The sequence below is a fragment of the Felis catus genome, chromosome A1 (assembly GCF_018350175.1).
Source record: "Felis catus isolate Fca126 chromosome A1, F.catus_Fca126_mat1.0, whole genome shotgun sequence".
Classification (NCBI taxonomy): domain Eukaryota; kingdom Metazoa; phylum Chordata; class Mammalia; order Carnivora; family Felidae; genus Felis; species Felis catus.
The window spans coordinates 38,595,294-38,617,515 of NC_058368.1; positions in this window are offsets into that span (position 1 = coordinate 38,595,294).

Below are 22,222 nucleotides of genomic sequence, written 5' to 3' on the forward strand. Positions count from 1 at the left end.
GGACTGTGAGATCATGATGTGATCTGAAATCGGACTCTTAACAGACTGAGCCACCCAGGCGCCCCATGGAAGTGTCTTAATGAAAAATTTCCAATGGTCAAAAGGTATTTAATGAACAATGGGCATTTTAAAAGCAGGTTTGAAAAGGTAGGATGAGTGGTGGGAGGACTTGCCCTCCAGGGAAGATTTGACCTGCAGTCTAAAGAAACTTGAGCCTAAAACAGCCCAATAGAGGGTGGGTGGTGTGTGGGAAAGAGGGAGAGGGAGGACAGTGAGGGAGAAGGGAATGGGGTATGGAGATCTGGAATATCTGTGTAGGTTAAAACTGAAAAGAATTTAGGAGGTTTAGCTTGAAAATACCTAGATAGTTGGAAAAACTACCGGCTAAGGGACATTTGAGGAATGAAGGACCATGAGCTTTAAAAGGTGGTATGGAAATCAAGTAAATTGTATCAACTTATGTCCCTATTGCCTGAGGCATGTATAAACTCAAGGAGGAAAAGAAATACATCTAAAACCCTGAGTTCAGTTAATATATTTTAGTTATTTAAGAGCAGTTTTAGGTCCTAGGCGTGACCAAGAGGCACTTTTTATTTTATTTATTTTTTTATTTAAAAAAAATTTTTTTTAACGTTTATTTTTGAGACAGAGAGAGACAGAGCATGGACAGGGGAGGGGCAGAGAGAGAGGGAGACACAGAATCTGAAACAGGCTCCAGGCTCTGAGCTGTCAGCACAGAGCCTGACGCAGGGCTCGAACCCACGGACCGTGAGATCATGACCTGAGCCGAAGTCGGACGCTTAACCAGCCTAGCCACCCAGGCGCCCCAAGAGGCACTTTTAAAGTGGAGGTACACTAGTATTTTTTAGCGCTCTCTTCTCCTTCCCACCATGCATATATGTGTCCTTCATTCATTTCTAGGCCAACTTCATGACACATTCCCACTTGAATCTTAATGTGTAACTGAGTCTTAAAGTTTACTTCCTACCCACATAACTTAGGATGAAACTTAGATACCAACTAAGATATATGGATTTTTGATAGGAGACTCCACTTAAGTGAGATCGGTATTTCTTGCTGAGATAGCTTCGTTGGTTCAACACAATCATTGGGAAGCTCCAATTTTGTTTTTTTTTTTTTAATTTTTTTTTCAACGTTTATTTATTTTTGGGACAGAGAGAGACAGAGCATGAACGGGGATGGGGCAGAGAGAGAGGGAGACACAGAATCAGAAACAGGCTCCAGGCTCTGAGCCATCAGCCCAGAGCCTGACGCGGGGCTCGAACTCCCGGACCGCGAGATCATGACCTGGCTGAAGTCGGACGCTTAACCGACTGCGCCACCCAGGCGCCCCTCCAATTTTGTTTTCAATAACAGATTTGTCTTTTAATTTCGTATATAAACAATATTTGTCTCTTTTAGAAAAGACTTATACATAGAAACAAGTTGAAAATAAAAAAAAAAAACACATCTTAATACCCAGAAAAATATCTCAATTTTTTTATTGAATTGTTTTTATTCTTTTTTAACTTGTTTTAATTTTTATTTAAATATCTCTCAATTTTAAGACATTTTCCATGTCTGAGTGCCTTCCTCATTATATGCATTTAAAAACTACAATCAACTGTCTTTACATAATGTTTTAATTAAATTATGTTATATCCACCCTATATTCTACTGTGTAAATACATTTAACTTCATAATGTATTTTAGTATTACTATGAGATTCAATAATTTGTATTCCCCAGAATTTACTAATCCACATTATTGATCATTATTTTGTAAATATTTTTATCGTTATGAATAATAACCTGGTTAACATTATTTTAGCTAAATATTTATGCATATCTTCATTTCCTGAGAAAAAATTCTAGATGAGTTTCTGAGGCTAAGTGTATGCATAACTTCTTGCATTTGATTCATAGTCTCAGATTTCCCTTTAGGAAAGTTACACACATTTACAAATCTCACAGGCAGTGTTTGAGGGTAACTATCTTTGCATTTAGTTGTAATCTTTGAATAAATGCATTTTAAATTCTCGATCTACAACATCTCCATTGCAAGATGTGAATAATTGTTTAAGTATCCTGCCACACACTCATTGGTTTGAATAATTATGTCAACACTCCTGCTTTGTTTGTACTAGGGAAATAATGCTGTGTTTTTCCATTGGTTAATATTTTATAAGGCTGAATGAGATTATCCAAAAACCTGCAAGGGCATTTCTTAGAAAATACAGGAGCTTCACAGGAAAACGTGGCTATCTCAGTAGGCTGTACTGATTTACACTAAACCAGAGACTAGGGTGCTAGTCTGAAGAACAAAATGTGGCATATTAGGAAAGAACAAACATTCTCCAAAGTGTTTTTCACATAATAATGAATTTTATTCATTAATTCAAATTTATTTTGATATCTTACTGTTTTCATAAGTAATTATTTTTAATTTCTAAGGAAATAATAAATCCATGAAGCCAAAGCTCATCTCTCTAGTTTGCTTTTGAATACTTTTTTCTTTTTAAAAATCGTAATAAAATTATTTGATGTACAATTTCAAGAGATGGATGAAAAGTTTTCTGACTACTTAGGTATATTTCACATAATGGGAACTATTCATAGAGAGGTTCTTTTGCCCAGATTACAAGAGACCTTTCATAAAAATTGATAATGTATAGATCATTGAACTACTTTTTTGTGATAAATTGTTTGTTTAATAAGATATTATGAAACATGTAGTTAAAACCATGGGAGATTAAACATTAATCGAATAGAATATAGCCCATCCCTGCTCATGTACACATTCACTCAACTGTTAAGTTCTTGTCTGTCATATAAGATCGGAATGTTCTTCATGGCACTGTTTTCCATGAAAAGGAGTATGATGGGATGGAAGGAAGGTGAACTAATTACAGGCATGGTTTGTCCTTTGAGTAATAACTCTATCCCCAGCCTGCAGGGCCTGTCACTATTTGTAGCACTGCCTCCTAGTCTTGACAGTCCAAATGCAACTTGTGCTAAAAAAGAGCTGCACTACCTCTCATTTTTAGAATGCTGGTGCTTAAAATTTATCAATTTCTGTCATCTCCAAAGTATTGACAGGGATATTGTCATTTTCTCTATTATTCTATTTAATGATTTTAATATTTAATATGAAACAACAACAATTAAAACAAAAGTGGAAACCTATACAGCTATTCCCTCATTAGAGTTAGGCTATTCAAGAACTTTATTAATTTAACTTACATAACAATTTGCTTAACATTTGTTCATTTCAGGGACATACACAGGAAATAACCTGACAGTAAAGACACCCACATTTTTTATTTATTCATCAGTTCATACTGTCACACATGCCCCTCCAGAGCTCTCAATCATAAGTGATCAACACTTGCCAATGTAATACTATCTGTCATTTGAAATGAAGGTTCCTAAAGTTGCCTTTTTCTTTGTAACTAGACTCAAATGCAACTTTCACTTGAGGAATAGAACTTTATTTCTGTATCAGAGTCTATTGGAAATGAGACTCGAGGAGTCATATGGATCAGGACTCAGAAATGTGAAGACAGATAATGTTGGGTGTAATCCTCTATTAAAGTGGACACTAATATGTAAAATACCAGCCTTTTTTAAGTGGTTACATTGTGTTCTCCAGAGTTAATGGAAAAAAAAAAAAAAAAATATATATATATATATATATATATATATATATATATATATATATATATATATGAGAAACACATGTGAAACTGCATCAAACAACTGATTTTTTCAAAGAATTCACTAATTTAACTGAGGATTCCTTTAGGGTAACAATCTTCAGACCTTTTTAATTCTCACATTACTGAAATGAAACATGAACATTCCCTCATCACTACTATTCTACTTTATACCTCTTTACCTCCACAAGGCTGCATGAGCCAATTATTTGAGTCAATTGACAGGGACGATGAAAGATGCCTGAACTCTAGATTGAATTACTTTTCTGTCAGGATTGTATGCATTCCTGTCTAGAGATTAATTTACAAATTAAAAACTAAATTTGGAGAGAAAATTATTGGCTATTAATGTGTAGTGATTTGCTGAGAAAATAACATTTTTTTGCAATTTAAAAATTTATGTCATAGTTGGATAACAAGCCCTTAGCCCCAATTTGTACTCCTTACTCCTATCATCTGACAACCCTGCATTTGATGTCTTTAATGTAAACCAGACATACACAAATTTTATTGGTAGCCCAGCCAAATCTGTTCTACATAATGGAATTCGTTACCATTTCAACATTTTTTTTTTCTTGTAGTCTCCAGTAATGCTCTAGACCTATGTCCAACAAAATAGTTAAAGAGTAAAATTGAATGGATTTCATTAAATATCTGGTAAATAATTCAGGATATATCTAGGTTGCAATACTAAATCGAACAAATTCAGTATTTTGTGTGACTGATACAGTCATACATGTATAGATTTGCCATTCTTTGCTGTGTGTTTTATAAATATGTTAGTATAGACTTTGAATAACCGAAAGACTTGAAAAATGACAGAAGTTGCTGTAGTAAAATTAGTCAGAAAATGATTGAAACTTCCACAATACACTGTCCTAAAACTATGATCAGGAATTAAAAGAAACTTACTGTCTGGTTGAAATTGTAAAAGAGGGTTTGTGGACCCCACAAATCTAAGCACTTCTCTGAAACTTGCATGAATTGTGCATTAAAAAATTAGAGAATGGTGATTTTTAAGACCTTACTTTGTTGTTAGGGTTACTTGTAACCTTAAAACATCAAACAATTTGAATCTGGAGCAATGAAATCTCAGAACATCTGTTCTGGGAGAGAGAAGAATCTGTTATTTTGGTGATATTTTTCAAATTTGTAGTTAAACTACAAATTAAAAAAATATTTCTTTAAATACACTGATGCTTATCACTTTTTTCTTTGATTTTCAAGTCTATGATATTTTCATTTTTACATCCTCTAGTTTTGATAAGAATCTTGATTTTTTTTTTATTAAGAATCACTTTTTGCCTATTTTACAGAAATTATTTGGCCTCTTGAAATAATTGTAAAATTTGCTATATTTGGATAACAATATACACTATGGCAAAAATGATCTAGTAAGGGGTTTAACTGAAACAAGTTGGTTGATTTGTAATAATGGACGCTTAATGTTGCCAGAGAGAAGTACATCAGCCTAATATTTACTATTAGATAATCTTATAGAGATGTTAACCTAATACCAACATGAAAGAAAAACGTCTAAGGAATTCAGCAACAAACAATATACAGGTACCACAGTAAGGTTTCTACTGTTGAAAATAAATGTGAGTATTCTAAATTCAAGATTATGCATGTACACTGAGTATAACTTTGAGAGCAAAAATACACTAGGAGTACAAGATGTTAAAATCCAAATATTTGAATGGAACTGAGCAGTCTCTTTGTTGTCTATTACCCTTGAGAAAACTTTCCTTCATTATATAACAAACATTCTATGCTGGCTGTATTGAATAGTAATAGAAAGTTTCAGAAATGTAAGTTGAATGATTTATTTGGCTACTACAAAACCTAACAGAAGCAATTGGCCTATATATATATATTTTGTCATGTAGTTCCTGGCCATTTTCAAATAAGTTCCCATGCTTTATTAAATGTTGAGGAAGAATAAAACACAGATATGTGTGTGTGTGTGTGTGTGTGTGTGTGTGTATACATATATATATATTTCTATATAACCTATATATAAACTATAATAAATATAAACATATGAAATATACTTGTATATATATAAAATTTTAAATATATAAAAATTATAAATATATAAAAATTTATAAATATATAAAATATATATCATTTACATATAAATCATATGCTTATATATTATAGAATTCAAAGTTTATATGTATACTTAGTATATTTTATCAAATTAGAAATAATACCAGATTAATAACAATAATTATAATAAATCTAAGAAATTATCTTTAACCTAAAACAGCTAAGTAGTATGCTTATGCATAAATTCCAATTTTTGGTGAATTATGTACCTTAACAGACTTGTGAAATAGAATAACTCTAGGATAGACTTTGGTTTTCTGAAAGAAGAAAAAACTATGAGTAGATGGACAAAACTGTGTATTACATTTAAAGTAGGAAGAATGTCTGGAAATGGTATAGAGGTCTAAAGTAGAACTCGGTGGAGATCTTATGTCTGTGTTTTGGGAAGGTGTATGTAAATAAAGATGATTTTGGTAAAGATTGGCCAGTTATACAAATAAAATCCAGCCAAGGTTAGTCTTAGAGAAACTAAGAAAATAGAAGTATCATGAATGAGGACTGTAAACAATGTCAAATGTGATTGATATTCTTTATGAGTTATTTATGATATTGGGGAAATGTGGCTTACTGGAAAGTTGTGAGTGGGGGACAGATTGCAGTTAAAGGATAAAAGGTGAGATTTAGTCAGGGGATGAGTTAGTATAGTTGGGGCATAGTAATGGCGAGGGTAACCTACTTTTCCTAAAACTTTTGCAGTAAAATATTTTGAGGTAAATGGTAGATGCAGGGGGAATATTGAAGTTTCTGGGAATATTTTATTTTTTTGTGGCTGATGTTTTTTCAAATGGGTAGAATTGAGAAGAATATTGGGATATTGAATTGAAATTGTCAGAGGAGAGAACCAGAAGGTTTAGACCATGGCAATAAGTTTTTGATAGAATGATGAAATGGTATTGAAAATCCAAGGAGATGAATTTATACAGAAGGAGTACTAATAATTTCAATGAGTACTAATAATTTCAATGCATGTTATAGCGTGGTGAAAAAAGTAATTTCAATATGATTGAAATAAAGGAGAAAATATTTATGGAAGCAGCTGAATGTATATACTATGTGTAAGAAGAGTATAGAATTTAATTGTATTTTTCAATGAAGTAGGAAAATATCACCTGCAAAGAGAGGGGTGAATTGTCAAGTGAAGAATTGAAGCAATATGGATGCCTTGAAATTGCTAACGTGGTAAATATGAGTGAAATTTTACTATGAAACATTGGGCCAATAGGGAGAAATCAGTGAACAAAGAAATAATACTGAAATATAATTGTTTCCTATTTTATCTCTCTTCCAACAATTAAATCATAGAATGATCTTGCTTTTTGAATTGTTTTTATTAAATATCAAGCTCTATGAAATCAAAGAATGGAACACGATTATCATTAAAATTGGTACAATATTGCCACTTTAGTGATTAGCAAATTCTTTATAGATTGAAAATAAATTGACATATAAACAATAGCTCTCAATTTGGCAAGCAATTGCCAATGATTGTGACATCCGTAATGGTAGGAAACAGTAGTGAGAGACTGAGGAGTTTAAATTTGAAATTTCAGATGTACTTTTCTGGATCAAAAGAAAATCTAGTGGTCTTGTCAGCGAATGGCTTAAGCAAAAGGGACTGTCATTCTAGGTGATGACGGAAAGGAACTTGCAAGTTTTAATAGCATATTTCTTCCACAAATACATGACTATTATACCAAAGAGTGGTTGGACACATAAGTAAAACCTATGTAATACAAGAGAGTCCATGATTTAATAGATAATAAGGAAACAAAGCATCATTTTTGACTTGTGAAATACTCAGAAAAGTTGAAAATCAGGCTGATTTGGAAAGTAAGAAAAAACACAATGCATGTTATGGATCACTTAGGTACTTCTAGTGATGCAGAACATTAAAGAAGGGGAGAAGATAAGAGAAACAAAACAAAAATGATAGCTTGAAAGGCAGTAAGTTATGCGTATGAGAGAAGGTATAGCCTAGTAAGACAAAATAAAATGAAATATGAGAAAATATTTTTTAGACTAAAACATAAAGGGACTTTAGAGAATTTCTGATGTAATACCAACTGTTAATCATTAGATAGCTGAAAACATGCCAGATGCCATGGTAAGAAATTTGCATTTATTAAATAATCCACTTCTTGCACAAGTCCTCTAAGCATTTTTATACTTTACAGATGAGGAAACTAATGTTTGAAGTAATTAGATGATTCCCTCAAAGTTTTAAAAATATAATGTAAAATTGGGGATTCAACCTTGCCTGCCTGACTCCGAAGCAAAAGTGCTTAGCATTCCCCACTATAATTTGTCTATAATTAAAATGCTGTGCTCTTAATAGGCTAGAATATGGACTAAAGAGATAAATATTTGGCATGATAAGTTATATAAATATAACAAATTCACATAAATTATAACCTCTGTAGTAGAATAAAGGAAAGGCAAATTTGCATGTGAGAAAGGAGTATTGAAGACTAACAAAATTGACAAGAACAAAAATGACATTTTACATGAAATGGAACTGCTAAATACCATGTTCAAATTAAAAAGGCAAATTAAAGATCTAACTAATGTGATTATCTTAGTTTGAATTCTTATGGGAGCGGATTTTAAGAGAAAAATTTGAATGCAAATATTTATTTTGGACACCGGTCTACCTCTTTTTTTCCCATGGGAAAGTTGGAAGTGGGGATTTTCATCTTTAACTGTTCTGTGCTGAGCCATGGAGAGGGCTATGGTGACTGGCTAGTTCAAAATGGGTATGTCCCTCCACCCCCTGCCACCCCCAACATTGGCTTCCAGGAAGTTTAGAATTTGCTAGCTTCCATTACCACTCTGAGATAGGCTAGGTCAGTCCTCTGGGCAGCTTCCATAAAAGTTGGGGCATTGGATGCATGGTCTGCCCTTTGCCCTTTCCAGGGAAAAGTTGGGAGTTGGAGTTTTTCCCTCAGTATTCTTTACTGGGCCTGCAGGAAGAGCTCTGGCAATTGTATCCAATCTGCCATCTTTGCACTCTGCCCCAGGTGGCTAGAGTGTGCCTCTTCTGTTAGTATTCTGAAGCAGACAGGGCAGAAGGCAGAAGAGCTGGAACTGTTGACTCATGGTCCAACTCTTGCCCTCCCCAGGAAAAAGTTAAGAGCTACGGGTTTCCTCCATTAAATGGTTATCCATTAAATGGTGCTGTGCCATGGATAAAGATTATGGCAAGAAGATTGCTCAGATTTCCCTGCTGGCCTTTTATGTAGCTGTTTTATGCTTGACTAGGCTGCAGGAGTCTCTTAGCTAGTTTTTGGATTTCTCACAAAGGGAACTTATCTGTTGTTGAATTGTTGGATTATAGGGGTTATGTGGGTCTAGGGCTTCCTATTCTGTCATCTTGCTGATATTGCTTCCTAAGCACTATTATTTAAAGCCAACTGAAATCGTTAGTCCCTTGACCAGATCTTATCCTGAAGTTTTTCAGCATTTCTCTTCAATTTATTTTACTTTTCTTCAAAATGGGGTCACCTGGCTGGTTCAGTTGGTAGAACATCTGACTCTTGATCTCAGGGCCATGAGTTCAAGCCCCACATTGGGCATGGAGCCTATTTATAATTTTTTTTTAAGGTTTATTTTTTGAGACAGAATGTGAGTGGGTTAGGGGCAGAGAGAGAGAGGGAGACACAGAAGAAGAAGCAGGCTCCAGGCTCCCAGCTGTCAGCACAGAGCCCGATGCGGGGATTGAACTCATGAGCTGTGAGATCATGACCTGAGCCGAAGTCGGATGCTCAACTGACTGAGCCATCCAGTTGCCCCTTGGAGCCTATTTATAAATATCTAGTATTCATTTTATACTTTTATCATTTCCAACAATACCCAAATTATGGAAAGAGCCCAAATGTCCATTGACTGACAAATGGATAAAGAAGGTGTGATGTGTATATACGATGGAATATTACTCAGCCATAAAAAATGGAATGTTGCCATTTGTGATGACATGGGTGGAACTAGAGAGTATAAACCTAGGCAAAATAAGTCAGAGAAAGATACCATATGTTTTCACCCATGAGGAATTTAAGAAACAACATGAGTGAACATAAGGGAGAAAGAGGCAAACCAAGGAATAGACTCTTCACTATAAAGAACAAATTGATGGCTTCTGGAGGATGGTGGGGGGGGGGCGGGTAAAATAGGTGATGGGGATTAAGGAAGGCACTTGTGTGAGCACTGGGTGTTATATGTGATGAGTCACCAAATTCTGCACCTGAAACTAATACTGCACTCAATGTTAACCACCTGGAATTTAAAAATTTGGAAAAAAATATTAGTGTTTGAGACAATAACAAAAATAAGGTTTTTCCCACTGCAGCTCTCCTTCATGGATTACAATCTCAAAGTACTGAAATAACTACTTACCAAGTGATTAGAATAGCATGTATTATTAGACTCTATTATAAATGACTACTTCAGCAAGATAAATCATACCCTAAGGTAAAAAATTAATGCAACTTTCAAAATGTCACTCTTAACTTCCTTCTTGTTTGCCCTTAGATAATATTTGATTCAGTCTGTGTTATTTGAACAAAATTCTATTCTAATACTTGAAGCGACAAATGGAATACTGAACTGGTTAGCAAATGAGAGATTTCTCCAAAGAAAAATTATATAACAGTGGAATTATAACTAATTATATGTACACATTTGAGACATCCTAGTGTAGCTAACCAAGGAAATGTAGCAGAGCTGCTGTATTAACTGGCGTCTATTTTCTGGGTTAATCAATTAAATTATAATGTCAAGTAATATCTTGATTAACTCATGCAACTTTGTAGAAGACTTCTGTAGGGTTTATTTTATAACTCTTGAAGTCTGAACTATTTTCCTCAGTCTTTGATGAATTATTGTGTCCACTTATAAAAAAATAACAAAAAACTGTCTGCCAATGAAAGGAAGTCAGGTGTTCTAACCTTCAGTGGCTGAAACCATCTTAAGTGACCCAGAACTTTAGAAAGAACATTGGCTTTTTCCAAAAGCACTCAAAAAAAACTTCTTTAGTAAGACTGACTTTTACCCACTGCTGTACTTAATAGCTTTTGCTCTTAAGAATCTCATGCAAAATTCATTGGATATTATGGCAGAAGGGATCATATCTGCCTAGTGTGCTGAAGGAGGAAGGGGAGTGAGAATGGGCCTTATGCTCAATGCTTTTGACACATTGCGAGTGGCACCTAGACACACAGAGCTGAGGGGGGAAAGTAAAGTCACTGGGCTTTGCAAATGAGCAATATTTCTAGAGTTGTCATATTTCATATCTATAAACGCTGATATCATGTAGTTCACTTTGTTGTGTAGACCTGAAGCAGAGCCAATTCACAGGGAAACTCGCAGGCTCAGATTGTTACAGGGAGAATATAAGGGACACATATACTTTCCCGTGAAAGGGATGGAATTAAATTCAGAGGCTGAAGGGCTATTTTTTTCCTAATGCCAGCAGACATCAAGTTAAATTTAAATTTTCTCTTCTGCAGACCACCAAATATTTGCTGTTTGAAGTCAAAGGAATCATAAAACAAAAGGCCCACAAAGAGATAATAAAATAGTTTGGTATATATTGTTTTATTCTCAGAATCCATTTTAAGTTTTCATAAAATGACCATCATGATGAAAAAAATGCAGTCAAGCTGAAGCTGTGCAAGAATATGGAAGATAGTGCAATGCAGATGACAGCAAAATTCTGCTTTTTTGAAATTCCACTCTATAAGAGAGTATTGAAATAATACATTAAATGGTTTATTGCAAATGTACTTATTTAAAAAATTGAGATCTACCTTTGGAGATCATGATATAAAATGTAGGAACAGCTACTCTAAATTTCTCTGTTGAAAGCAGTTCCATTAACACAAGAAGGAAAGTATGAAATTTGCATGCTGAAAATCACAATTTCTGTTTTTCTACGCTCTGAGTGCTAATATACAAAAAAGTTACATGGATGAATGACTTTGAATCTAGAAATGTATCTGGAGAAGAAAACATGGTGCTGTATTGCTCAAATAAGCTGAACTTTCCTACTTCTAAAATATTTTAGGGGTGTCTAGGTGGCTCAGTCATTTAAGCTTCTGACTTTGGCTCAGGTCATGATCTCGTGGTTCGTGACTTTGAGTCCTGTGTTGGGGTCTTTGCTGATAGCCCAGAGCCTTCTTTGAATTCTCTCTCTCTCTCTCTCTCTGCACCTCTCCCACTTGTGCTCTTTCTCTGTCTCTCTATAAATAAACATTAACTTTTTAAAAATATTTTAAGGGAAGTCAGTATTTCTTTTAGGTTCAGATTTTTTTTTCTTAAATGTGGCCAAGATGATATATGATCATTTAATAGCTTTTTTTTTTTCATACAGAGCTAGAGTATATTTATATAAAGCATTGCAATAGAAGTTGAATATATTTAAAGAAATTACAAAAGACTACTCTTCATCTGATATCTTGCCATCAGATTCCAGTATCTTCCATGTTAAGAAAGAAATTATGTTTTGAGTTAGACCTGGGTATAAATCCTAGTTATCTTCTTGGTATGCAGTACCTCTTGATTTTTCTTAAACTTCTGTATTTCCTTTCCTTTCTCTCCATTTTTTTTTTTTTTATATTAGGCCTCACTTTACATAGTGATGTATAATGAAGAGAGATGGGTGTGGTATATTCATTAGGAGAAAAGCAATGGCAATGAAAACTGAAAAAAGGAATCATATTCAAGAGACATTTATGAGGAAGTGTTCATAAATAGTTCTAAGTGTTCTAAATAGTTTTCATTTTTCTCTCCAGCAGCCCCTTCTCCTGTCACTCTTATTTTTATCAGTTACCTGGATTATGCTTCTTTGGAGTAAACACATATTTATCTTCTGTTCTTTCCTTCTTATTCACCCAAACATCATGCAATCTGTTACTAGTTGATATAGTCTGTAACATGTTTCTTTAATGTTGGCAAATTTGCACTTTTTTTCAATCTTAGTTTCTTGAATTTGATATTACTTATAAGCTAATAAGTTTGTTACTATTTCATGTGAAGGACACTTGATTGTGTGAGTATTGTTTCCATCTATTCAGAGTATCATGAGGACAGTGCAGAGCAACTCAAGTGGAAGCTGTGTATGCAGTGGTCCTGGGTCATAGCTGAGGAACCCTCAGCTTACAGAAGTGACTGTATTAATAGGAAGCAGTAAGCAAGTTTCTTCTTTGTCCCTAATGGAGACTGCCTCAGTCTGTTTGGGCTGCTATAATAAAGTACCACAGACTGAGTAACTTATAAAGAGCAGGAATTTATTTCTCATAGCTCTAAGAGTAGAAGTTTGAGCTCAGAGTGCCAGCAAGGTCTGATTCTAATGAAAGCCTGCTTCTAGGTTGCAAACTGCCATTTTGTCTGTATCTCACATGGTGGAGATGCAGATGCTCTTTTTCTCTTCTTATAAGGACACATCCCTTCACTGGGGCCACAACCTCATGACCAAGTGATCTTCCAAAGGCCCCATATCCCAATACTGTCATGTTGGGAGTTAGGATTTCAAAATATAAATATTGGACAGTCCATAACAGAAACATTGTCTCAGTGTTCAAGGTCTGCCACTGGAAAAAACCCTGAGAAATGGCCCAGGTGTAGAGCATGTTCGGGGCTTATAGTTCTTGGCATACTCAGCACCTAGAACGGACTTCATTGGCATGCAACCTATGCAGTCACGTAGAGCCCTGTTGCGTGAAGTGCCTTGTGTTTGTTTTTGTTTTTGCATTCATTCCTATAAGTTATTTATCTGGTCTTGCTTGTTAAGATCTTAATGGAATACGCAGCACCTATGCCAGATTGCCTTTCCCAACAGCCATCACCCTGGATCAAGTTTTCAATCACTTCTACCTTAATTAATATTACGAAGATTTTTAGTAGTTTTTTTTTTCCTTGTAGTTTTGTCCTCCTGTACAGTGCTGTTAAACTAAATTCCAAATTCAGTTGTGAATATTGCTTGCGAATCCATTATCCTTGGATTTCAAATGTTACCTAATATCACCCAATCTGTTTCTTTACTGTAAACACACAGGAGAAATCTATTTCAGTAATACACAACTACTCTGTTTTCCTTGAACATAATTCTTTCTGCATTACTTCACATATTCCTAAGAGCAGAGACTGAAATAGGATTAGACATATATGAGATTCAGTGGGAGAACTGCCTCCGAGAGACAAGTGAGAAGGAACTGGAAAAGGCGGGAAAAATCATTAGACTTTTTGTGCATCTGAACACTTAACATATCCCTATTAAGTTCCATCTATTTTTTTAACGTCTATTACTTTGCGAAGCTTCCAAAATTAATTGGCTGTACATAATTTTCCTTTGAAAGATCATAATTCTTCTAACTGTACACACACAAATGCACACAATAGGACAAATTTAGTCTCTCAAAGTCGCAAATTTGCACTTTGTTTCAATTTTGGCATCTTGAATTTTATATTTCTTACCAGCTAATAAGTTTGTTAGTGTTATGTGTGCTGGTAGAAACATAAACTCTTGATTGTGTAAGCATTGTGTTTGCATCTATTCATGTAGTTTCATGGGGACACTGCAGAGCAACTCAAGTGGAGTTGTTTGTGTAACTGTACACAAATGCACACGATAATAGGACAAATTTGATTTCAGTAGTTAAGATATGGATATAGCTTTTTTGTGTTTATTTTTTGAGAGAGCCAGAGAGAATAAGCCAGGGAGGTGCAGAGAGAGAGAGGGAGAGAGAAATCTGCTGTGCTGTCTGCACAGAGCCCAATGCAGGCTTGAACTCATGAATCTGGAGATCATGACCTGAGCTGAAACCAAGAGTCAGTCGCTTAACTGACTGAGTCACCCAGGTGCCCTTTAACAAGTATTTTATAATGCCATCTTTACTATTGTGAAATGAGTTTCAAAGATAGTAGAGCTTCATGGGTTGGAGGCCTGCATCGGACTCTGTGCTGACAGCTCAGAGCCTGGAGCCTGCTTTGGATTCTCTGTCTCCTCTCTCTGCCCTTCCCCTGCTCATTTTCTGTCTCTCTCTCAAAAATAAACATGAAAACATTTTTTTTCAAAGAGCATATAGCTTATGTACACATGGAACTTAGAAACATTTTATAGTTATAAGGAAAAAAAATGAAAAACCTAATTCTACTTATATTATTTCAATAAAATAATATTGAAAACACAAAATGATTGCAACTGATACATAAAATAATGTATAAATGGTCAAATATAACATTACGAGAAGATTTATATCCTTAGATACACCTCTGCCTAGATGTAATAGCTACAGATGCAGACTACATATTGTGTTGAAATATAAAATAACATTGATATTTGATCAAGTAACTTTCAAAATATTGAACAGTGTTTGGAAAATTTCTTTAAAAAAGCAGAATACAACTATTAGAACTGATAAATGAATTCAGGAAGGTCCTAGGATACAAAATCAATATACAGAAATCCAATGCATTTCTAGACACTAATAATGAAGCAGCAGAAAGGGAAATTATGAAAACTATCACATTTACAATTGAACCCCAAATAATAAAATACCTAGGAATAAACTTAACTGAGGAGATGAAACACCTGTACTCTGAAAACTATAAGATGAGGGGCTGCTTGGGTGGCTCAGTTGATTGAGCATCTGACTTTGGCTCATGTCGTGATCTCATGGTTTGTGAGTTCGAGCCCTGCATCAGGCTTGCTGTCAGCTCACAGTCCACTTTGGATCCTCTGTCCTCCTCTCTCTTTCTGCCCCTCCCCACTTAGCACTTTTTCTCTTTCTCAAAAATATAAACATTAAAAAAATAAGATGACACAAATGGGAAGCTACTCCATGCTCATGAATTGGAAGAATATTGTTAAAACGTCTCTCCTACCCAAAGCAGTCTACTGATTTAATGCAATCTCTATCAAATACCAGCAGCATTTTTCACAGAACTAGAACCCATAATCCTAAAACTTGTACAGAACCACAAAAGACCCTGAAAAGCCAAAGCGATCTTGAAAAAGAAAACCAAAACTGGAGGTATCACGAACCCAGATTTCAAAATATACTGCAAAGGTGTAGTAATGAAAACAGTAAAAGTATGGGCAGAAAAATTGACCCAAAGATCAATGGAAGAGAATAGAGAGCCTAGAAATAAACACACAATTATGTGGTCAATTAATCTTTGACACAGAAGTCAAGAATATACAATGGGAAAAAGTCTTCAACAAATTGCGTCTGGAAAACTGGACAGCTACTTGCCCAAGAATGAAACTGTGCACTCAACACCACACAAAACATAAAATGGATTAATGATTTAAATGTGAGACCTAAAAATCATAAAAATCCTAAAAGAGCACAAGCAATAATTCCTCTGACATGGGCTGTAGCAACATTTTTCTAGATATGTCTCATGGAGTAAGGGAAATAATAAAAACTATTGGGGCTACATCAAAATAAAAAGCTTCTGCACAGCAAAGATAACAATCAAGAAAACTAAAAGCTTACTACATGGGAGAAGATATTTGCTAATGACACATCTGATAAAGAGTATCAAAAAATTGTAAAGAACTTCCTCAATATTACCCCTGACACAAAATAATCCAATTAAAAAAATGGGCAGAAGACATGAACAGACATTTCTCCAAAGAGGACATACAGATAGAAAACAGACATGTGAAAAGATGCTCAATATCACTCATCATTAGGGAAATGCAAATCAGAATCATAATGAGATATCATTCACATCTGTCAGAGTGGCTAAAATCAAAAACGTAAGAAACAGGATTGGTGAGGATGTGGAGAAAAAGGAACACTCTTGCACTGTTGGTGGGAATGTAAGCTCGTGTGGCCACCATGGAAAACAGTATGGAGGTTTCTCAAAAAATTAGAATTAACATGATGCAGTAATTCCACTACTGGGTATTTACCCAAAGAATACGAAAGCACTAATTTGAAAAAAATATATGCACCCCTGTGTTTATGGTTGCATTATGTACAATAGCTAAATGATGGAAGCAGCCCAAATGTCCATTGATAGAGGAATGATTAAATAAAGAAGTGGTTTGTATATACAATAGAATACTACTCACCCATAAAAAAGAATGAAATCTGGCCATTTGCAACAATCTGGATGGATCTAGAGAGTATCATGCTAAGTGAAATAGTTAATCAGAGAAAGACAAAAAGATTATTTTACTCATACGTGGAATTTAAGAAACCAAAGGAACAGGATAAAAAGACAAACCAAAAAACAGACTGGTAAATATAAAGAACAAACAGTTATCAGAGGAGAGATTGGTGGGGGAATGGGTGAAATGGGTGATGAAGATTAAGAGTATACTTATCACGATGACCAAGGAGTAATGTATAGAATTGTTGAATCACTATATTCTACTCATGACGCTAATTTGACACTCTGTGTTATATTGGGATTAAAGAAATTAAAAAAAAAAAAAAAACCTCTTCATTTGGCATAAATGGTAGTTACATTTCTAGGAAATAGGGAGTATTTAAAACTGAAAAATTATTTTTGTGTTAAATATTGGGTCCTAGGCTCAGATGACTTAGCCTATTTATTGTATCCACTAATATATGGTGAGATATTTGGAAGTAGTGTGGAATGTGAAGAAATTCTTCACTAATGACAGGCATCTAAGCATTGTAGGATGCCTAATATCTCTGACCACGCTCATTAAATGTTAGTAGGTTCCCATCATTATTCTCAAATGTCCCATGTGTGGGAACTGTCCCATGCAAACAATTATTTAGAGCATTGACCGTAGAGATGCTGCTTTCCTAATATAGTAGAGGAGCTGTTCCAGATATGCCTGGAACAAAGGGCCAGCATTATTTTATGGTTGTGAGAGCTGAAGTAGCTCAATATAACAGTAAATCTGTGTGATGGAACAACAACAGAAAAGACAGGGGTGATAAATGGGTGTTGTATCTCTACTTTTTTGATGGTGAGAAATTTCTAACTAAAATGTGTCTCATGAAAGAAGATAAAATGTCATCATACTTCTAAGTAATTTCCCATTCATGGTTAATTTATCTAGTTTCCTTATTACTCTATATCTTGAGTCTCCTTTTCTGGTCACCCAGGCTTGTATGTGTTCTTAGTAAACAAAAGTTAATTTCCAGATGTTTTCTTCCTAGGTATCCATTACCAATCAGCTTATTTACATTTTTGCCTAGGAGTAGAGCCAAGTGTATTTTTCTTTCTTTTTTTTCCCCCTCAAGTTTACTAGTGCGCGCACTCAAGCATGCACATGTGCGCAAGAGGGGGAGGGGCAGAGACAGGGAGAGAGCATCTCAGGCAGGCTCAGTGTCAGGAACCATGAGATCATGACCTGAGCTGAAGTCAAGAGACGCTTAACCAGCTAAGCCACCTAGGTGCCCCTCATTCTTATTTTTTAACCTTACCATTTTTAAAGATCAGAACATTCCCCACTCTCCACTTAAAACACTTGTTTTTTAAACAACACCTTCTCTATGATTTCTTTTACATGTCTATTATCAGTCAGGAATGAAAAAAAAATTAACAGATTTAAATGGGATAGGATGCTTTTATAATTGTTTTTCCCATAGAGAGCTTTAGGGCTCTATTATCAGTATCTGTTGTTTCCAATTCAGAAATTGTTCCCCTTGGTGTAGGAGGAAATTAAGTGATTAATTACATATATTTATTTATTTTTTCATATGAAAACTATAGGGGACAGACTTTGTGAATCCTATATACAAATTTTTATATAAAACACAAAACTATGTGAAAGTTTCACTGAAGTAGTAAAAACTGAAATGAGTCACTTGTTGAGGGTAATTACTGAAAAATTTCAATTAAAAATTGACATTTATGAGTTATTGTATGTCATCAATAGTTGAAATTGTAACATCAAGTTACTTCTAAGAGAAAAAAAAGCTTTATAAAAATAGCTTTTTAGATCTAAAGTAAATACATTTTAGAAAAAAGGGAAAAATGATATACTTCATACATTTTAGAAATTTCCTATTCATATTATTCATGATGATGATAGACTTGGAAAACAGGCATACATTATTTTTTTAATATAAGATATATCAGTTAATAATGCCCTTGGCTTCAAGGAATGCATGCATGACCAATACTAGCTTAAACCAAAAAGCAATTGCCTTTCTCGTACATGAACAAATCCAGAAGTTGGTTGGTGGTGGTGGTTGGCTGCTCCAAGGCGCCATCAGGGATCATCTCCTTTTGTCTTTCTGCCATGTTATCAGTAGTTGTTATCAGTAGATAACTACATGTTAACCACAGTAGTTATCAGTGGTTGTTACTTTACAATGAAGTGACAATAAGAGTGCCACTGTTGCATGATTTATGCAGATAACTGATAACTTCCGCATTGCCCAAATGTCCATGGCATGAATTTCTGTATTTATTGTTAAGAAACACAGCAGGATAAAAACCACCAGTTTAATTGCTATGATTTATTTGTTCATAAATAGTGACCTGAGTTTAAGAAATTGCCTTAATTATTGTGATTTATGCTACTGTTTTATAGAATTACTCATCTGATTACAATTTATTGGGGGTTTTCATGAAGGTAAAAATTGTGTGGATTTATAAAGTAGAAGTTAATACTATATTAATACTTTTAAGACTATTACTATATGTTTTCCAAAGTATAAAGAAAAGGGAAAATTCATGTTTGATTCTAAGAAGTTTATCTTAGGTCACATTTATTCAAACTTAAATTTACAACTAAGCTTAATTTTAAATGTGCACCAACATTGTGTTTCACTTTGGCTTTAAAATTTAGGCACTCTTGTTACAGTACTCCCAAGACTGTTTGCTAAAGAGTTTTCAACAAAATGTATTTAAGTTTTTTTTTTTTTTTTTAAATTTTTTTTTCAACGTTTATTTATTTTTGGGACAGAGAGAGACAGAGCATGAACGGGGGAGGGGCAGAGAGAGAGGGAGACACAGAATCGGAAACAGGCTCCAGGCTCCGAGCCATCAGCCCAGAGCCTGACACGGGGCTCGAACTCCCGGACCGCGAGATCGTGACCTGGCTGAAGTCGGACGCTTAACCGACTGCGCCACCCAGGCACCCCATAAGTTTTAACTAAAATGTGTTACTACATTTTTATGCTTCCTCGAGGGAACAAAGTTAACATTGTTTTGCAGTTAACCTGTAGTCTTGTCTTCAGAGATGGTTCCTTGAAATGATAAACTAGGTTTATTCCACAAATTATTTTCATTTGGTGTAATGAACTGAAATGTATTTAAAGCTTCTTTGAAGATGAAACTGTGATGTGCTTTAAATGTCTCATAGACATAGATTATTAACACGTTTGAAGACAATTTAAATATCCAAATTTAGGAAGTGGTTTTACATAAACTAGTGTAGTATAGTATAGTATAGTATAAGAAATTATTACACTCTGTTAAGTGTAATAATAATTACACTTAAGAATAAAAGTACAAATAAATAAAAGTGTTATTATAAAGTGTTAAGAATAAAAGTACAAATCAGCTATTAACTCAAGGATATTAACCAAATTGTGGATTAACTATAATACAAATTTAATCCAGTGTTGGTTTTTAGCTTCTAAAAGAGGTTTTAATTTACTGTGATCTCAGAAAATAAATAATAGTAATTTAAATGTTAACATAACTCATACATATTTAGGAAAATAACTGCAGCTAAAATATTTATATGAACTAGTGTTATTAACAAACCTTAATAGAAAGTTTCCCAAGGGTGATTCAGACAATAATTGGGGCACAGTTTTCAGATGGGATCCAAGTGGGAGTTGTAAAATCTAATAGAAATCTGAATATGGAAAACTGTTGAGAGAGTCTAGTCAGTTTTATAATACCATGCCCTGCCACTCTGGGAGAGTATATTAAGCAATGCCATAATTTATTGAAATCATTGTAATATATTTAGAACTGGTCCCACGACTATACAGTAGTTTATAGTATCTGAATATATGATTTCACTTATTGTTACATGGATATTTGTTTTCCCAAATAATGAAGATTCTGAGTAGGACTATGAAGATAAATTATTCCCTTGAAGCATTATGCAAGAAAATAATTGCTAGTAGCTTTTTGTTTTGTTCTTAAAGTGAAGATGTTGTTATAATATTTCCTTTACAGAATTCTAGAAGAATTGATAGAGGTTTTCTATGAGAGATAAAACGATTAGGAACTAGCCATTCTCCTTGAGATTCTGGAAATTTAGAGCGTGTGAATTCAGCCCATTGCACCAGGTGCCATATATAAAACACAGTGATTTCTGGCCCAAATATCATTCACTTTCTTGTAAATTTCTGTAAGAGAGGATGAATAGTGGTAGAATTTCTGAGTGGTAATGTAGATATTTATTTACAGCCTTGCTGGGACTTAAGAAAAAGGAATATCTAGATGAATGGAATGGCTCATATTCTAGTAACTTTTGGGAACTCACATAAATTAAAATTATGCATTATAATTCAACCTTCAAATTCCAAGAAGTGTCTGAGAGTATGTAAACTGAAAAAGGCACTCTCTCTTTTCCTCTCATCCTTCCCTTTCTTCATACAAGTGTTTTTTTTTTAATGTTGGAATTCCAAAAATCCCTGTTCTATTTTTTATATGTTGGAATTCTAAAAATCCCTGTCCTTTGTCTTCTTCTACTCTACACACCTGACTTGTACAGTCAAGTGTATTACATGAGTCACAAAGTAAATCCCCCATTCTAGGATCTTTTGTGAACTGTGACACCATACATGGGCGATTTTCGATTAAACACATTTCTTACAATAAAATATATATATTTTTAGAAATCACATTGAAAAGTTTTTAATGTGTTAGTATCATTGATAGGTTAAATGTGTAGACTTCAGAGGCATACTGCCATTGAATTATAGAAAAAAATGGCTTTTTTCATGGTCAAGTCTTTCTGAGCAAAAAAAAAATTGCAGATTGAGAATGTCTCTTTTTCCTTAGAAACATTTGCTTATGACATTCTAAGGTGATAGACATATCAGAGCCATGCCACATTTACTACATGACAGACATAATTCTATCTTAGTAAATACAAAATTCTCATAAAATCCTGTAAGATTAATATTCTTATCCACATTTATGAGACAGGAAAAGCACAGTATTATGCAACTTTCCTAATGTTACACAGCAGTAGGAGAAAGACCTGGAATCTGAACACAGCAGCCTTGGTTTGAAGGTCAAACATTAGTGTACTAGGTATACTGTTTGTTAATAGTAGCTTGATAAATGAGTTGTTACTTAGTTTTATATTAGTACTACCATTTAAAAAAAAATTCACTTTCCCCAAAGCCTACAGATCTGTAATACAGGTGGTCAGAGTATTTTCTGTACCATCCTTAAATACGTACGCATCCTGTTATGTGTGGACTGCTTTAA